Source organism: Rhinoderma darwinii, chromosome 7, assembly GCF_050947455.1.
Source record: "Rhinoderma darwinii isolate aRhiDar2 chromosome 7, aRhiDar2.hap1, whole genome shotgun sequence".
In the NCBI taxonomy this organism is placed as follows: Eukaryota; Metazoa; Chordata; class Amphibia; order Anura; family Rhinodermatidae; genus Rhinoderma; species Rhinoderma darwinii.
Window position 1 is genome coordinate 31,627,737 of NC_134693.1, and position 7,688 is coordinate 31,635,424.

Genomic DNA, 7,688 nt, shown 5'->3' on the forward strand with positions numbered 1-7,688 from the left:
AATTCCATATGGTTTTAGGCTGGGGCTAGTGAATGATAAGGCTGGGTTCACACGACCTATTTTCAGACGTAAACGAGGCGTATTATGCCTCGTTTTACGTCTGAAAATAGGGCTACAATACGTCGGCAAACATCTGCCCATTCATTTGAATGGGTTTGCCGACGTACTGTGCAGACGACCTGTTGTTTACGCGTCGTCGTTTGACAGCTGTCAAACGATGACGCGTAAAAATACAGCCTCGTCAAAAGAAGTGCAGGACACTTCTTTGGACGTTTTTGGAGCTGTTTTCTCATAGACTCCAATGAAAACAGCTCCAAAAACGGACGTAAAAAACGCCGCGAAAACGGCGCGAAAAACGCTGTGAAAAATGCGAGTTGGTCAAAAAACGTCTGAAAAGCAGGGTCTGTTTTCCCTTGAAAACAGCTCTGGATTTTCAGACGTTTTTGGTCACTACGTGTGCACATACCCTTAATCTCTGTCCATAGAAATGCATCAAGTAGCTTGAAAATGTCTTCAAAATCGCTTCTGACAAGAGATTTGCTAGCGATTTATTTTTAATCACTACATGCTGGGATTTCAGAGCTAGACACTTGTCTAGAGTAATTTTGAAGAGATTCGTACTACTCAATGCATTCCTATGGACAGCAATTTATCACAGCAATATTACAGCCATTTTTTTTTTGTAGTGAGATACTTAGCTCTAGCCTAATGCATTCTTATGTATATCGATTTATTGGTAAGGCTAAGTTCACATCTCGTTTTACAAGCACGTTTTGACATGAAATAGCAGCGTCTAAACGTCCACCATAGCATGTACATAGATTTTTATATTCACAACAGATGTCCTTTTAGTGTAGTTTGTGCATTCGTTTTGTTTTCTTACATCCTATCCTTTTTTTCCCCAGTCCTGAAAAACGTAGTCTACTACGCTTTTCAGTACTTTTCCAAAACATATGCCACATGTCCTATGTAAGACGTATGCAATCTTAAAGCCTACATTTGGATACGTCAACCGTATACGTTTTTGTCACTATATAAGGGAAATCAGCAAGATCATGTGACAAAACAGTGCCTCCCCCTGCCCAGCTCCTCAGAACTAGCACCAGAAAACACTACAGCCGCTCCCTACTATATTTTGACTCTACAAAGCTTTATTGATTTGGCTCAAGCACAAAACATGTATACATTTTTAGAAGTTAGAACGTACACAAACGTATAAAAACATAAGAAAAAAGTTATAGAAAAAAATAAGCATGCTACAAATGCACACGTTTTTGTAACTTTTAAAACATATCCGTCTCCGTATGCCACAAATGTGTGTACAAAACAAGATGTGCCTTACTACAAGTCAATGTCTAGCCCGAGCTTTATTCAGCGAATATTGAAGTTGGAATACATTTTGATGCAGTGAGCTCCCACTTGTGGTGGCTACAGGAAAAAGTTATTCACGTGTATGTCATAATTGCTTGTCATTTTTGTGACATCAACAACATTTTGTCAAAACGTTGGCGCTTAAAGCACATACTAACATTGGCAGGTATATTTTATTCTTGCATGCAGTAAAATATTTCTGGAAATAGGAAAGATTAGATATTTATTCATGAACGAGCAAGTCCTATGGTAGATAGACATATTTTTTAAGCTTTGTTTATAGTACTTTTGCTAGACAATGTGTGTAAATATAATTTGCATTGTTGTACATTTTTGATCAATGGAAAAATAACTGCCCAGTAATGCACAAGCATTAAAAAAGATACAAAGATAAATCAAAATGTCATATATGATCCATCAGAGCTAGCACAGAGCGGGCCTGCTGCTTTTTAGTATTGTGCTCAGAAAAGCTGATGTGCACTCATTGGCATAACAATAGGGGGCACAGTAGTTGAAGTCACATCTGAGCCCCAGGCTTGAGGGGCAAGCATGCATCCGTGCATTATTAGTGAATAGCAGCAATATGAGAAGACCATTCAATGAGAGCAATAAGAACCCCATAAATTACAGCCACTAATGCACAATTGCTTTCAGGTGACAGGCATAAATATATTCATGTTAACTTTTAAATTGAGAGTCCAGTCTAATTTTTTTGTGTGCTTTTGTGTGTGCAATGAACCCACGTGGGTCTTCAGTTAGCAAACAAATTCTTGTTTTTTATTTGGTTATAAAAAAAATAACAACAAACGGAGGACCTTTTAAGTGACTTGTACGGAGGGTGAACTAAGTGCCCCCTTCCTCTACTACAGTCTATGGACTGAGCAAAAGCATCCTTTTTGTAAATAGGTTAGCTGGCCCTTCAAGAGACTGTCCAAACACCAGAAGAGCTGTATATATATTGTTGGCCTGTGTTTGTCTTGCTGTCATTAAAGATGGAGGTGGCTGGAACAGTGACAAGGTAGGACAGAGGAGCAGACAGACTCTAGTACTGACAAGTGAAGGAGAGTGGTGACGCCGAAACGCTGCGCTACCATGCTGGCAAGAGAAGAATAAGGGTATGCCCACACACTAAAGTAAAAATGGCTGTAAAATACAGAGCTGTTTTCAAGGAAAATCAGCCTCTGATTTTCAGCTGTTTTTAAAGCATCAAACGTTTTTTGGAGCCATTTTTGGAGCTGTATTTCTATTGACACAATGAAAAACGGCTCCAAAAACGGCTCAAGAAATGACATGCATTTCTTTGTAAGGGGGTGTTCTTTTAAGCACCGTTTTTCAAATGGCCGTGTAAAAAAATGTCCCTTCTGAACGAAACGGTTCCCATTGAAATCAATGAGCAGATGTTTGGAGGCGTTCAGCTTCCAGTTTTTCTGGCGTTTTTCGATCGTTTACGCCCCGAAAAACTCCTGAAAACACTGCGTGTGAACATAGCCCCGGAAGACATAAGGGACTGTTTTGGTACCCAGGAGCGCAGCATGAGCGGTGGAACCGCGTGAGCTGAAGGGGAAGATCTGGAGAATAAGGGCTGCTTGACTTGCTGCAGAAAAGGCAGTATAAAGCTGGCGGTTGCAGATACATAGGTTGATCCTAGAGGGTGACCCCAAGCCTGTGTGGAATGGAGCCAGAGACTGCTGTTGTGTGGAGTACAGAAGGGGGCTGAAGTCATGGGCAGAAGGTGAGATATCAGACTACATACAGTTTAGCACAGAGTGAGGGAGGCCGTGGAGTAGGATGGACTGACAAGTACAAGCAGGCAATTTCTGAAGCGGTAATTACCTTGCTGGCAGCGTAGCTCTGGGAAAGTCTGCTCGGGCTGTGAGGTCAGCCATGGAGTGGGGACAAGGAGGGAATGGGAGATACAGTGCTCAATCCGGGGGAAGTTTATAGTAGGCCTAGTAATGGAGATGACTAGGGGAATAAGGGACATGAGTAGTCCCTCCCTAAGTAAACCCCACTTTAAAGACTCATATGGGTTCATTTTACAAAATAAAAAATATGGATTCTCACTTTAAATTTACCTTTTTTTTGTTGTCTTTTTACACTTCCATGCACTGGATCAGATTCCCATTTGTAAAATACCTTCTATTTTTTGCTTAGTTAATCCTTCAAGTCCAGTAACTCAAAAACCCACTAATACAAAAGATTCAGGCCATTCTATAGAGTTGTGGGTTGTGATCCCGTTCTTTGTAGATCCACTGTAACTGGCCCGACCCGGTGTCTTCTGCACTATGACTTGGCCTCCATCATTGGTTATTATACCAGTATGAATAGCTGCTTTGCATATGGAAGAATGCTAAGTGAAATTATTGACAGGTTAAATGTTATAACATTATTATTGTCCATTTTGTTTTTACAAAAATATATACAATTGATTATATTAGTTTTATCTTACTTTTGTATAATCATTAGTTCCCCAGACAGGTCTCCCTCTTGTAAAACAATCAGCTGGACATAAAACACTGAAGAAAAAAAAAACGTTAGAAATACTAACGTGAAATGTCTTTGGGATTGCATAATAATAATGATAATAATAATAATAATAATAATAATAATAATAATAATAATAATCTTATGGGATTATAGAGGATGCCTTACTCTGCAGAGGATCCTTTTATGTCATATGCGGTTGTTTCACAAGATGCCATTACTGCAATAAAATGGAAACAGTTGTATGAGCTGTCATCGATAATTATAGAGGCACATTTTTCTTGTATTTTTTTCACCTACCTGTACAAAGAATGTTAACATAGGTATCACCTTTAACATCTAATTTTCCATCCTAGACGACACATAATTCCTCATTTAACTGGAACTTAAAATGCCCAATGTATAATTTAAAAATTCTTGTCGGACCCCTAAAATACACATTTAAGTGGCTCAAAATGTAAAATAAAACTCCAATATATTTAAAGAGGACCATTCACTTCTGATATAACCTCAAAAATTTATAGGAGACCACAATATTAAATGTTTGTCAAATATACTGTATACTGTTCACCTGTTTGTGGCTTTAATGTTTTGGATGAAGTGAATACCTTTGATTATCTCATGACAATAGTGGTGCCTGTCAAGGGGTGCGATAAATTAGGCAGCAGGTGAAATTTCTGTTTTTAAAGTTGATGTGTTAAAAGCAGGAAAAAGTGATCTGAACGGCTATGACAAGGGCCAGATTGTGATGGCTAGACGACTGGGTCCGACCATCTCCAAAACAGCAGGTCTAGTGGGTTGTTCCCGGTATGCAGTGGTTAGTATCTACCAAAAGTGGTTCAAGAAAAGAAAACCGGTGATCCAGAGACTGGGACATAGGCACCCAAGACTAATTCATGCAGGTAAGGAGTGAAGGCTAACCCTTCTGGTCCGATCCCACAGAAGAGTTACTGTAGCACAAATTGCTAAAAAAGTTAATGCTGACTATGATAGAAAGGTGTCAGAAGACACACAGTACATCACAGTTTTCTGCGTATGGGTCTGCGTAGCTAAAGACTGGTCAGAGCGCCCATGCTGACCCCTGTCCACCACCAAAAGCGCCAACAATTGGCATGTGAGCATCAGGACTGGATCATGCAGCAATGGAAGAAGGTGGCCAAGTATAGTGAATCACGTTGTGTTTTGCATCATGTCGGCGGCTGTGTGTGCGCGTCCCATACCTGATGAAGAGATGGCATCAGAATGCCCTATAGGAAGAAGGCAATCTGATGGAGGCAATGGATGTTACTTTAAAATGGACCACCAACCTAAACATTGTTGCAGGCCAAGGACACCTCTTCATGGAAATTGTATATTTTAATGGCACTGTTTCAGCAGGATTATGTGCACTGGCACACTGTAAAAATGATTCAGGAATGGTTTGAGGAACATGACAAGTACAAGATGTTGACTTGGGCACAAAATTTTGAAGATTTATAATCTGAAACCAGAATCTGCACTAGATAACACGGGACACCTTCAAAGATATTTTAGAGTCAATGGGTGAGAGCTGTTTTGGAAGCATGAGGGGGACTTACATAATATTAGCCAGATCAACATTTACGTCTCTTACTAATAAGATGTATGAGCCGACTTTAATCTAAAGTCAGCTTCCAGCAGTTCAAGTGTCACAAAAATTTGACTGCTCTGAGATTTCCTGCCTCTGAGCCAGAAGCAACCCATCTAATGGGGGACCCTTTATGCTAGGAGCCTGGACTACCATATGAGCAGCAGTTTAGGAAGACTTGCAGTCCAGCTACTTGTGAGGAATTAATCTACAGAGTCTTTCATAGAGCTGACGGGGAGATAAGGCTTAGTTCACATCAATGGTAGCTTCTGTTTGACGTTTCTGTTCACTTGTTTGATCAGAGGAGCAGGTGAACTCAAAGCCAAACGCAAACTTTTGCATTGATTTAAATGGAAATACTTCCATTTCAGTTGGTGTCAGTTTGGTGTCAGTTTGCCTCCATTCCGCTTGGTTTCCATTTTTTTTTTGCAGGAAGAATAGCATAGACTGCTGCTCTATTGTTTCCATGAAAAGAACGGAAACCTAGTAGAACGGAGGCAAACTGACGCCAACTGAAACGGAAGAATTACCATTGAAATCAATGGTAATGCGAATAGAAGCAAAAATTTATATTTGGCTTTCCGTTCACCTGTTCCTCTGACAGAACAAGTGAACGGAAACCTCAAACGGAGGCTTAGCGCAGATGTAAATGCAGCCTTAGGCTGATAAGATAAAATGTACATTATTTCTGTCTGCTCTTTTAGAGACTGTGCAGATTAACCCCTCACAAGTAGCTGGGCTGCATAATGCAATAGAGAATCTTCTCATATACTAAGATTCAAGATTCAAGAAGTGGTAGATCCCCTTTAAACATTAAATGCGGTGCTGCTCCTGCGACACGGGTCCCCCATCACTTGCCCTTTATCCCCAATATCCTACTCCATGAGGGAAGTAGGAAGCTGAGATAGTTGTTTAGTAAGGTTTTACTATGTAGTTACAGAGATGTTGAGATTTTCTGCTGCCCCAATACCTGCCTGTGACATGGAGGGATCGAGGTGATCACTGGTTAATTTTAGGTGCTGACTTACAAACAAATAAAACACATTTGTAGAATACCTAGAGCCTTCACTGGACTTGTATAGTTAAAAAATACAAATGATGCAGGCCATGCTCCATAGTTGTTGGTTGTGATCCCGTTCCTTGTTAATCCAATGTAACTGGCCTGACCTGGTGTCTTTTCCACGGGGACTTGACCTCCATTATTAGATATTATTCCAGCGTAGATTGCTGCTTTGCAAATGGAAGAATGCTAAGAGAAATTATTGACAGGTTATTTGTTAGAACATTATTATTGTACATTATGTTTAAGATAAATTATGTATACAGTGATGAAGTAAGTTTTCATACATTATTATTTTACATTACAAAATGTATACAATGAATCATTTTGGTTATATCTTACATCTGTATAAACATCAGTTCCCCAAACAGGTCTACCATTAACCAGGCAGTCAGCTGGGCATAAAACACTAATACACAAGAAAAAAAAAACAATATTTAAAAAAATATAACGTAATGAATGTATTTAACATTAGGAATAAATGAGAATGGAGGAATTCTTACTCTGCAAAGGATCCTTTTATGTCTCCGGCAGTTGTTGCACAAGATGCATTCACTGAAACAAATGGACAGTAGTATGGGACGATATATGGAGTTACTGTCATCAGTAATTACAGAGACAGGATTATCTTATATTCAAGGGGTTATCCAAACTGTACAATACAGGTCATCTGATGAGAATTTGAACAGCTTTTTATCACTGGGGAAGCCATCTTGGATTCCTCATGAAGCATTATTACATAGCATTAATTAAAATAAATATCTGTGCTATACACCAGCAATTCTGTATACATAGTTGGCTATTAGGGGCTTAAAGGAAAAATGCTACGTCTCGGCCCTCTACCCCAAAATGAGGATTCCTTTTCTTGCTGTGTGGATATGTACTGGAACTAAATAATTTCTGTTTTAATAATGTCCTTCTGTGTTCCAAATTGCTTGAGTCAGGGGCTTTTTGGTTTTTAGATACATTATTGTGGGCACCTGGGGTAGCAGCAGGCACAGCAATGGGGGAAGCAGCAGGATGGTTTGCTTAATGGGGCGTCAGGATTGAAAGTTTGTGCAGAGAAACAAAAGAGAGATCCAAGGCACCGGAGCTCTACGTAACGTTTGTTTTGTGACGTCATAAAAAGGCAACGTCACGTTTTGACCATGTTGGGCCTTTTTCAAG

At 39.7% G+C, this 7,688-nt stretch overlaps 1 long non-coding RNA gene across 1 annotated transcript; it reads right to left on the minus strand.

Annotated features, from left to right (window-relative positions):
• Positions 1 to 2,520: 2,520 nt before the first annotated feature.
• Positions 2,521 to 4,077, minus strand: LOC142657117 (uncharacterized). The gene is made up of 3 exons (XR_012849813.1): positions 4,024 to 4,077; positions 3,821 to 3,887; positions 2,521 to 3,721 (listed from the first exon to the last, which is right to left on the minus strand). It is a non-coding gene; the product is annotated as an uncharacterized LOC142657117 (long non-coding RNA).
• Positions 4,078 to 7,688: the final 3,611 nt, after the last annotated feature.